Raw genomic sequence first — 12559 nt, 5'->3', positions numbered from 1 at the left:
ATAACCATTTTGCCTTGCTGCATTTCTTTTTCTTTGGGATGGCACAGTTAAAGTACTGCACTCAATCTGCCAGCAAATTTGGAAAACTCAGCAGTGGCCAGAAAACTGGAAAAGTTGTTTTCATTCCAAACCCAAAGAAGGGCAATGCCAAAGAATGTTCAAACTATAGTACAATTGCACTTATTTCACATCCTAGCAAGGTTATCCTCAAAATCCTTCAAGCTAGTCTTCAACAGTACGTGAATTGAGAACTTTCAGATGTATAAGCTGGATTTAGAAACGGCAGAGGAGCCAGAGATCAGATTGCTAACACCTGCTGGATCATAGAAAAAGCAAGAGAATTCCAGAAAAACATCTACTTCTGCTTCATTGACTGTGCCAAAGCCTTTGACTGCATGGATCACAACAAATTGAGGAAAATTCATCAAGTGATGAGAATACTAGCCTACCTTACCTGCCTCCTGAGAAATCTGTATGCAGGTCAAGAAACAACAGTTAGAATCAGACATGAAACAACGGACTGGTCCCAAATTGCTCAGTCATGTCCGAGGCTCTTTGTGACCCCATGGATTGTAGCCTACAAGGCTTCTCCATCCATGGGATTTTCCAGGCAAGAATACTGGAGTGAGTTGCCATTTCCTTCTCCAGGGGATCTTCCTGACCCAGGGATTGAACCTGGGTCTCCCACATTGTAGGCAGATGCTTTTACCATCTGAGCCACCAGGGAAGTCTTAAATTGGGAAAGGACTATGTATATTGTCACCCTGCTTATTTAGCTTATATGCAGTGTACATTGTGCAAAATCCTGGGCTGGATGAAGCACAAGCTGGAATCAAGATCACCAGAAGAAGTATCAATAACCTCAGATATTCAGATGGACACCACCCTTATGGCAGAAAGTAAAGGGGGGAACTAAAGAGCCTCTTGATGAAGATGAAAGAGGAGAGTGAAAAAATCTGGCTTAATACTCAACATTCAGAAAACTAAGATCATGGCATCTGGTCCCATCACTTCAAGGCAAATAGATGGGGAAACAGTGGACACAGTGACAGACTCTATTTTCTTGGGCTCCAAGATCCTGCAGACGGTGACTGCAGCCATAAAATTAAAAGACGTTTGGTCCTTGGAAGAAAAGCCATGACAAACCTAGACATCGCATTAAAAAGCAGAGATATCACTGCTGACAAAAGTCTGTCTAGTCAAAGCTATGGTTTTTCCAATAGTCTTGTATGGATGTGATAGTTGGACCATAAGGAAGGCTGAGAGCCAAAGACTTGATGCTTTTGAACTGTGGTTTGGAGAAGACTCTTGAAAGTCCCGTGAACTGCAAGGAGATCAAACCAGTCAATCCTAAAGGAAATCAATCCTGAATATTCATTGGAAGGACTGATGCTGAAGCTCCAATCCTTTGGCCACATGATGTGAAGAGCATCAGGAAAAACCCTGATGCTGGGAAAGATTGAAGGCAGGAGCAGAAGGGTGTGACAGAGGATGAGATGGTTGGATGGCATCATCGACTCAATGGACATGTTTGAGCAAACTCCAGGAGATAGTGAATGATAGGGAGGCCTGCCATGCTGTAGTCCATGGAGTTGCAGATAGTTGGACTTGATTGAGTGACTGAACAACAACAATTGTGTTTGTGTTTTCTCTATCTCTTATTTTACTTTATTGGGCCCTAGAAATGGATGGAAAAATCACTCCAGAAGCATAGGAATAAAAACAGATGCTGGAGGAGCAACTTGATCACATGTGAGGGCAGTATAGTTTCAAGTAGTCTTGAAAAGATTTGCCTTGGTGTTGGAAGAAATCAGATGATTTGTCAGAGCCCTTTAAGAGTAGACTCAGAATGATTAAAGGGCTGATGGCAAAAAGCAGCCAGAACATTCTGAACACAAAGGTGGCTTACTTTGTAATGGGGTCCCAAACAAAATATGCTTTATGGTCACGCTGTGCTCCTGAGTTTGCTGTTTGTACCTGACCCTGCTTCTTGTCCTGATCACAGAAACAAGTTAGTACAGTTTCCCTGGCTGTTGGCTCAACATTTGTCACCCGATTCCATATTCTTCTGCTTAAGACTAAAAACCTAAAGCAAACACATACAAAAAAGAGTAGACTCTTAAATATTTATTGAATACTTATAGAACAGAGAATAAACTTTGATACGTGCCAGGCACTGTGCGAAGAATGAGACTAGAAATAGGTGAATGTGATACAGTTCCTGCCTACATGAACTGCATTATCTAGTGGTATAGACCAACTATCTATAATGTAATACGAAAATTATGACCCTCACAGTGTTTATGAGGAGATAGATGAGGGTGGTCAGTTCTTTGAGGGGAAGTCAAAGGTTTTGCAAAGGAGACATGAGCTAAATCTCAAAGTAGGAGCAGGAGTTTGTTAGGTAGAGGAAGGTGAGGAGAAAAACATTTTGAGCCAAGAAAAGGTGAGCGGAGTTCTGAGAGTTGCTGGTGCTTTGGGGGAACTGTTGTGCTAGCTAGTGGAGGCATTGATCAGTGACCCAGTGCTGTGCCCAAACTGAGGCATTGCCTGCAGACATTACCTCTCCTCCTAAATTATCTAATGACTTTCTGGTCATAACTGAGTTTCCAGGTAAAAAGAGATATGAATAACTTTTTTCTTGATATTAAATCTAAAATTGCAAAGATCCTCATAACCTCTTTTCAACATGTAGAGCAAATAATAGAATTGGATTCATTTGTAGCAAGTAACTTTTTTTTCATAAATGTGTGGAGAGGTGGTTTGGGGAAAATTGAAGTTGTACAGGCATAATGTGATACCTAGTAGAGAACCTCTCCAATAATTTTACAGACATAATATTCTTTCTTTATCCCTTGCTGAGCCGAATAGGAAGTTTATTGTTTCCCACTGGAATTTGCTACACATTTGCTATTCTACAAGACTAAGACTCCAAGATCGGAGTTGCCAGGTCAGAGTCCTGTTTCCCAGGGATGATTCTGTTTAATAAAGCAAAGAGTAGCCTCTGTTTACTCATCTGTAACAAGCAATTCTTCAGAAAGAACTGGTGAATGCTTTGGACATTACTTGTATTTTGTGTGTGTTATCTATCATAGAGTTTTCCCTTCATTTTTCTTTCTTTTTTTTAAATAGAAAACTCAATTCTGAGAATTTTTCAGCCACATTTTCTATCACTAGTATATCATTCTCTTATCTTGTGAATGAGTCTTTGACACTCCCTCAGAATCATTTGATAAATGATGGGGACTTGTCAGAGAAGTGACTCGGAGGAAATGACACCTGAGATCTTTGTCTGTGGCCTGAAGAAGGGGTGATCATTATAGATCTTCAGTTCAACTGTATGTGGGATGGGAGTGCTGTGGTGGGGGTAAGGGGTGGGGGGCAGAATGCTGAGCAGGCCCTCTGGTGGCAGGGAGCATGCAAGACCCTAATTGAAAGCTCTGTGAGGGCAGGGAGCTGGTCTCTGCTAGATTATGCTCTTGGAGCTTTGTCTGACATGTAGCAGGTTCTTAACCAAACAACCTGTTGAAGGAGGACTTGAAAAGGTCTCTTTGTGACTGGAACACAGAGAGCAAGGGGCTGCATGGGGTAAACTGACCCTGAGAGAAAGCTATGCAAGGCCTCGTGCCCCTTAAAGATAAGGGGCTTTGTCCTTGGCAGCGGAACACCAGTAAAGGATTTTAAACATGACTGGTTTGCTCTGCAGTGGAACGCCAGTGCTCCCAACTCTGTTGTGATCAGCAGTGAGAAACACATTTTACTTTGTTGCTATTCAGTCACTCAGTCGTGTCCAACTCTTTGCAACCCCTTGAACTGCAGCATGCCAGCCTTCCCTGACCATCACCAACTCCCAGCGCTTGCTCAAACTCATGTTCATTGAGTCAGTGATGCCATCCAACCATCTCATCCTCTGTGGTCCCCTTCTCCTCCAGTCTTCAATCTTTGCCAGCATCAGGGTCTTTTCTAATGAGACAGTTCTTTGCATCAGGTGGCCGAAGTATTGGAGGAACAGTTTTAGCATCAGTCCTTCCAATGAATGTTCAGGGTTGATGTCCTATAGGATTGACTAGTTTGATCTTCTTGCAGTCCAAGGGACTCTCAAGAATCTTCTCCAGCACCACAGTTTGAAAGCATCACTTTGACACTCAACCTTCCCTGATAAAAAGCACATGCACACACATAACTAAAATAATTTTTATGAACAATGCTTATCCTTACTAAATGTGATGTGTTCCATTATTTTCTATTTTATTTGGTGTTTTTAAAAAGTAGTGGTCAAAGACTGCTATATATTTTTTACTTTATTTTTTAATTGAAGAATAATTGCTTTACAGTATTATGTTGGTTTCTATGAAACATCCACATGAATCAGCCATAGGTTTACTATGCTTCCCACCACCGGAATATCCTTCCCACCTTCCTCCCCATCCTACTCTGCTAGGTTGTTACCAAGCCCCAGTTTGAGTTCCCTGAGTCATTCAGCAAATTCCCATTGGCTGTTTATTTTACATACAGTAATGTATGTTTCCATGTTACTCTCCCCATACACCCCACCCTTTCCTTCCACCCACCGCCCCAAGCTGTGTCCATAAAGTCTGTTCTCTATGTCTGTGGCTTCATTGCTGCCCTGCAAATACGTTCATCAGTACCATCATTCTAGATTCCATACATATGCATTAATACACGATTTGTTTTTCTCTTTCTGAATTATTTTGTGTAATAGCCTCTAGGTTCATCCACTTCACTAGGACTGACTCAAGGGTGTTCCTTTTCTATGGCCGAGTAATATTCCATAGTATATATGTACCATAGCTTCTTTATTCATTCATCTGTCAATGGACATCTAGATTGTTTCCGTGTCTTAGCTACCTTAAATAGAGCTGCAATGAACATTGGGGTGCATGTGTCTTTTTCAATTTTGGCTTCCTCAGGGTATATGCCTAGTAGTGGGATTGCTGGGTCATATGGTAGTTTTATTCCTAGTTTTTTAAGGAATCTCCATATTTGTTCTCCATAGTAGGTGTTTCAGTTTACCCTCCCACCAACATTGCAAGAGGGTCCTCTTTTCTCCACCCCCTCTCCAGCATTTGTTTGTGGATTTTTTGATGATGGCCTTTCTGATCATCAAACACTGCTATATTTAAAATGGATAACCAACAAAGACCTATGGTACAGCACAGTGAACTCTGCTCAGTGTTATGTGGCAGCCTGGATGGGAGGGGCTTTTGGGGGAGAATGGATACGCATATATGTATGGCTGAGTCCCTCTGCTGTCCACTTGAGACGATTGGGTTGGTACAAAAGTAATTGCGGTTTTGGACTGTGAATTTTAAATAATTTTAACTAGGCTCAAACACATCTTTATTAATCAAAACAGGAACCATTATAATCAACACATTTTTGCCAAAGAGAAATAAGTTTGTTTATTCTTGTAGTGTAAAAATCTGTGGTTCAGGATTCGATGAACTCTTGGAAAGCATTTTCTGCCTCCTGCTGGTTGTGGAAGTGTTTTCCATACAAAAAAGTTGTTGAAGTGCTTAAAGAAATGATAGGTGGTTGGTGAAAGGTCAGGTGAATATCACAGATGAGGCAAAATTACATAGCCTAAGTTTTTCAGTTTCTTTGGTTGTCTGATGTGCTATCAGGCATTGTCATGGAGAAGAATTAGGCCCTTTCTGTTGACTGATGCCAGCTGCAGGCATTGCAGTTTTTGGTGCATCTCACCGATTTGCTGAGCATACTTCTCAGATGTAATGATTTTGCTGGGATTCAGAAAGCTGTAGTGGATCAGACAGTCAGCAGACCACCAGACAGTGAAAACAATCTTTTTTTGGTGCAAATTTGGCATTGGGAAGTGCTTTGGAGCTACTTGTCAGTCCAACTCTACTGAGCTGGTCATTGCCAGTTGTTGTATAAAATGCACTTTTTGTTGCACATCACAGTCTAATCAAGAACTAGTTTGTTGTTGCTGCATAGAATAAGAGAAGATGACACTTCAAAATGATGATTTTTTTTTAAATTTTCAGTCAGCTCATGAGTCACGCACTTATGATCTTTTTCACCTTTCTAATTTGCTTCAAATGCTGAATGACCGTAGAATGGTTGACAACGAGTTCTTTGGCAACTTCTCATGTAGTTGTAAGAGGGTCAGTTTTGATGATCCTCAGTTGGTTGATGTCAACTTCCAATGGCCGGCCACTGTGCTCCTCATCTTCAAGGCTCCTCATCTGCTTTGCAAAACTTCTTGAACCACCACTGCAATGTACTTTCTTTAGCAGCTACTGAGCCAAAGGAGTTGTTGATGTTGCAAGTTATCTCCACTGTTTTACAACCCATTTTGAACTTGAATAAAAAAATTGCTTAAATTTACTTTTTATCTAATATCATTTCTATAGTCTAAAATAAATATAAAATAAACAGCAAGAAATAAGTCATTAGCAAAAAAAAAAAAAAAACATAAAGCGAGAAGTGCACATTAAAATAATGTATAACATAACCACATTTATTTAAGAATGTATTCCAAATGGCGATGTACAGCAATGCAAAACCACGATTACTTTTGCACCAACCTAATATTGTTCATCAGCTATATCTCACCCAATGCAAAAAAAAAAAAGAAGTAGTGGTCAAAACCAGTATGGTGGGTTGTAAGTACAGTTTAAAATGGATTCAATTCTGTGGAAATAGAATCTCTACCAATGGAGGCTTTTTGCATAAAATTATAGAAACCAGCAACTTTAGGTGATCTAGAAAGGTCAGAAGATGCTAGCTTCAAAACAATATGCAAAGTAGAACTCTGGAGAGGTGCTAGTTCCAGGGAAATGCATAACTGCATGTCAAGTGTGGGAAGGGTTTTAGGAGTTGCCGAATCGAGATGGAAAGTACCGCCCTAGAGTAAACCAGCTTCAGGGCATGGGGAGTACCATCAGAGGGGCCCAGTGCCCAGGTTTCTCCGTATCTGCTTTCTTTCCCTTCAGCCTCCCCTGTCAGTACTTTTCACAACAAGCCGAGGCACGGAGGCGTGCTGATCCTATCACCATTTTGTACATCTGGATACTGAAGCCTAGGGAGGTCATGTGACTTGCTTTGCAAGGCTACTTGGCTGAGAAAGCAGAGCAGAGCTGCGTTCCAAGTCTCCTTTCACTGGTCTGGCCTTCTGCGCTGTTTCATACGCCTGGATGAAAAAAAACTAGGCTTATAAAGTGACATTGCAGCATTTTGATAGTTATGCATTTCTGTGCTAGAACTGTGAGTCTACTAATACTATTGAATCAGTTATTAAAATTATGTTATTTAAACTGTTATTAAAAACATAGTTAATCTGTTTCATAAAAAGAATGATAATATCCAGACATTCAAACCTCAGTCACGTAGTATCTTCATTGATATTTTGGCTGAAAGAATGGGAAAGTAAATCAGGAAGTGTATTAATCATAAAAATACTAATTGTTGAAAACCCCTGGGAGACTGATTTTAAAAACTGAGTAAAAAGATGAAAGTTAAAATATGGTTAATAAGTAATGTATATAAATTAGAAAGCATTTGTGTATGTTGACTTGAGGTAATAAAACCAGTTTGAAATATATTTTCTGCTGAGTTTCTAGAGGAAACTGGCTTTTGAACTATCACAGGGCACTTTAGGGTATAATACAATGTGCTGAAAAAAATCTTTTCATAAATATGATAACTTCCCTGCTGGCCCAGGTGGTAAAGAGTCTCCTTGCAATGCAGGAGACTCAGGTTCAGTCCATGGGTTGGGAAGATCCTCTGGAGGAGGAAACGACAACCCACTTCAGTGTTCTTGCCTGGAGAATTCCATGGACAGAGTTGCCTGGCAGAATAGTTCATAGAGTCTCAAAGAGTTGGACATGACTAAGTGACTAACACTTTCGCTAACTTTCATGGTGACAGAATGTTAATGAAACTTCTTGTGGTGCTCATTTAGCAATATGCACAAATATCAAATCATTACAGGTATACCTGAAACTAATAGAATGTTGTACATCAATATGCCTGAATTTAAAGAAAAGAGAAATCATGTACACAGGAAAAAAAAAAAAAAAAGTTCAACTAATATTGACCTACTTTTGACTGGGGAATCTTTCTGAGATGAGCTCATATGTAACAGGGGTTGATTTCTGTGGGAGCCCAATGTGTGCCCTGGCCTGTTGGGGTATACCCAGGAGGCAAGCTAGCATCTGCCAGTTGGTTTCATCAGGGCTCAACAGTTCTAATGTTAGTTTTTTTTTTTATTTATTTTTTATTGGAGGAAAATTGCTTTACAATGTTGTGTTGGCTTCTGCCAAACAACAATGCAAATCAGCCTTAATTTTACATATATCACTTCCTTCATGAGTCTCCCCCCCTCCCTGTATCCCATCTCTCTAGGTCATCAGAGACTGCCAGGCTGGGCTCCTTGTGTTATATACCAACTTCTCATCATCTACTTTACACATGGTAGTGTATGTGTATCAATGCTACTTTCTCCGTTTGTCCCACTCTCTCCTTCTCCCACTGGGTCCACAAGTCCATTCTTTGTATCTGAGTCTTCATTCCTTTCCTGCAAATAGGTTCATCAATACCATTTTTCTAGATTCCATATATATGCATTAATATACAATATTTGTTTTTCTCTTTCTGACTTACTTCACTCTGTATAATAGGCTCTAGCTTCATCCACCTCACCAGAACTGACTCAGATTCATTCTTTTTTATGGCTTAGTGATATTGTATTATACATATGTATATGTATATGTGTACCACATCTTCTTTATCCATCCATTTGTTGGACATCTAGGTTGCTTCCACGTCCTGGCTATTGTAAATAGTGCTGCTATGAATATTGGGGCACACGTGTACTTTTCAGTTATGGTTTTATCAGGGTATATGTCCAATAGTGGGATTGCTGGGTCATATGGTATTTTTTATTATTATTTGTTTTTAATTAGAGGATAATTGCTTTATGATGTATTGGTTTCTTTACAACAGTTGTGTTGGTTTCTGCCATATATCAATATGAATCAGCTTTAGGCACACATATGTCCCCTTCCTCATGAATCTTCCTCCCACCTTCCATCCCGCTCCACCCCTCTGAGTTACCACAGAGCACTGGATTTGAGCTCCCTGCATTGTAAAGCAAATTTCCACCGGCAGTCTAATTTTACATGTGGTAATGTGTATGTTTCAATGCTACTCCCTCAATTCATCCCACCCTCCTCCCCCGCACTGTGTCCACAAGTCTGTTCTCTGTCTTGTCTTCTTTGCTGCACTGCAGTAGGTTAATCAGTACCATCTTTCTAGATCCCGTATATATGTGTATTAATAGACAATATTTGTTTTTTTGTCTTTCTGACCTACTTCACTCTGTCCTTAGGTTCAACCATCTTATTATAACTGAGTCAAATGTGTTCCTTTTCATGGCTGGGTAATAGTACCGTATTGTGTATATGTACCATATACATGTGTACCATAACTTCTTTATCCATTTATCTGTCCGTGTACATCTAGGTTGCTTCCATGTTCTAGCTATTATAAATAGTGCTGTGATGAACATTGTGGTATATGTGTCTTTTTGAGTTATGGTTTCCCCAAAGTATATGCCCAGTAGCAGGATTACTGGGTCATATGGTAGTTTTATTCCTAGTTTTTTTAAGGAATTTCCATACACTTTGTATTAGTTTACACCAACAGTGCAAGAGGGTTCCCTTTTCTCCACGTCCTCTCCAGTATTTATTGTTAGTAGGTTTTTTAACCTCATGATGGCCATTCTGACGGGTGTGAGGTGATACCTCATTTAATTTTGATTGGCATTTCTCTAATAATTACTGATGTTGAGCATCTTTTCATGTGTTTACTGGCCATCTGCATGTCTTCTTTGGAGAAATGTCTATTTAGGTCTTCTGCCCATTTTTTGATTGGGCTGTTTTTCTGATATTGAGCTATGTAAGTTGCCTATATACTTTGGAGATTATTCCTTTGTCAGTTGTTTTGTTTGCAATTATTTTCTCCCATTCTCCCATAAAAGGATTGTTTTTTAATCTTGTTTATTGTTTCCTTTTCTGTGCAAAAAAATTTTTTTAAGTTTAATTAGGTCCCATTTGTTTATTTTTATTTCCATTATTCTGGGAGGTGGGTCAAAGAGGATCTTGCTGTGATTTATGTCAAAGGGTATACTGCCTATGTTTTCCTCTAAAACCTTATACTTTCTGGCCTTACATTTAAATCCTTATTCCATTTTGAGTGTATTTTGGTGTATGGCGTTAGAGAGTGTTCTAGTTTTATTGTTTTACACGTAACTATCTGGTTTTCCCAGCACCACTTATGGAAGAGGCTGTCTTTTCTCCATTGTATTTTTGTGTCTACATAGGCTTAGCCTTTGGGGATATAAATTGTTTTTGAGTGATTCCACCCCCCCCCCCACCCCAGTTTTCTATGCATCTTGTAGCCAGGGCTACCGGTAAAATTCTTCTAGTCCTTGTTCACAGAGAGGGCAGCTCTTCCAGCACTCCTACCTGTGTATGAGGCCCAGTTTCCCCTTCCTCACCAGGAGGCATGAGGCCTCCATGTCTGTCCTGGTACCTGTGTTAAAGACCCAGCTCTAGGAGATGTCTTTTTGGCCCTAGTATGTCCCTCCCCTCATGCCAGGTAGCTTCACACTGCATTGGTGATGGTTTGAGTCTCCTCTTCTTTTTGGCTCTGTGAAATTCTTTTCTTTCTTTCTTTTGAGTATAATTATGTATTTTAAGTATTTTATTATGATCAATCCCAATTTTCTGTGTGTTTGAAATGGGAGGAGAATGGCTTCTCAAATTTCTTCATTGCATCACCTTAAGTCCTTCCTAATTACTTTAAAGTTTGTTAGAAAAAAAGAAGTATGTTATTATAAGACTGTCGTACCTCACACGTGTGCAGGGTGGCATGGACTGTTGTGGATTGTGACGGATTAGGTGGTGATTGCTGCTAGAGGAGCTTGATGTGGACAGAAACATATGCCCCGCACTCATGATTAGGGACATCTGTCTCTAATCTGTCATTTGTCATCTGTTTGCATTGTCCTAACAGAAGTTGGGGAATGTTAAAACAAAGAACATAGGACCGTTTATTCATTCTCTCTTCTTTTCACCTTCAACTCTGAACCTGATGTGGCTACAGTTTCAGAGCTTTCTTGTTCTGACCAGTGAATTAAGCCAAGATTTTGGAGAAATTGGCAATTTTCTCATTCCTTTTAGCATCCACCTGGATGAAATTACTGACACCTCTTGGTACAATCAGCTCCTGGTTCTCCTCCTTCCTGTGTATGCTCTTTCATCTGAGAAGAATTTGTTTGTGAACCTCTTTTAGATACTGTAATGCAGGAGATCCCGTTCAATCCCTGGGTTGAGAAGTTCCCCTGGAGAAGGGAATGGCAACCCGCTCCAATATTCTCACCTAGGGAATTCCATGGACTACAGTCCATGGGGTCACAAAGAGATGGACACGACTGAGCTACTAACACTTTCACTTTTTGGATACCACAAAGACTTCCATTGTCTTGGAAATATCCAAAAAGTTTCAAAAGCTACTTTTTTAAACAACCACTTCACATGGAAGTGAATCTTGGCCTTCTGTTCTCCAGTGGAATCCCTTGAATGTGTAGCAACATGCTTGGTTTGCTCGTTTGGTGGGGAAAAACAAACAAACAAACTCCACAAACCATGCTGGCTTACTGATTTCTGCCTTGATATGGATCGTCAGCATGGGCCTGCCAAAGAAAGGCTGGTCCACTGCTGGTTTCTCCTCCAGAGCCAGCACCTAGAATTTCTTCCCTTTTGAGAAGTCTTTGCCAAGAACTGGAGCAGGATATCAAGTTTTTCTCTACTCCAAAGAAGGCTATTAGTTCTGGAAGACAAGTTGAAAGTGCTGAATTGACCTTCTTTGAAAGTTTCACTTTTCTTTTAACAAAGAGGTAAGGAAAGCCCACTTTCAGAGCAAGTTGACTGGGAGCAGTAAATATTTGTCTTGGCTTAACTTGTATGTTTTGGCTTTATCAATCATGTGAACCTTGATATCCACAACCCTGCATGCAATGTTAAGGATGCTGCTACTGGAGCAGAAGGAAACACAGGGAGATTAACTGTGAGCTCTAAGCTATCCCTCAGAAAGAAGAATTTGGAGCCACACGATTATGTGGAATTTTCAGGACTGGAGGCAGGGTTAAGGCAGTCTTTTCATCACTTTCTGTAGGCAAAGATCAGACTCTTGAGTATTTTGTAGGGTACTTTTCACCCCATGTGACTTGAAAATTGAAAGTGGATTTATGATCTCTTCCTTTGATAGAACCAACATCAGCTACAAGTCCTGGCTGAAGATGACCTCATTGACTTGAAAACAGGAGAAAAAATACAAATGAATTCAACTGGCAAAATTTTGAAGAAATCCCGATCTTCTTCCACATAAATTTGACTTTAACCTAGCAAAGTGGGAGACGAGTTTTTTCTTTCCTGTTTTATTGAGATGTGATCAACATAGAATGGAAGCTCTGAATCTACCTGGTTCTACAGCATTTATTCATCCAGGTTTT

At 40.1% G+C, this 12559-nt stretch overlaps 1 protein-coding gene across 1 annotated transcript in view; it reads left to right on the top strand.

Moving 5' to 3' along the window:
* CRYBG1 (crystallin beta-gamma domain containing 1) overlaps positions 1-12559 on the top strand; it is a 223908-nt gene that overhangs the window by 45287 nt on the left and 166062 nt on the right. The window lies entirely within an intron of this gene.

Source organism: Dama dama, chromosome 28 (genome assembly GCF_033118175.1).
Source record: "Dama dama isolate Ldn47 chromosome 28, ASM3311817v1, whole genome shotgun sequence".
NCBI classification, from domain to species: Eukaryota; Metazoa; Chordata; class Mammalia; order Artiodactyla; family Cervidae; genus Dama; species Dama dama.
Note: the sequence above shows the minus strand (reverse complement) of the source record. Positions and strands in the feature narration are given on the sequence as shown.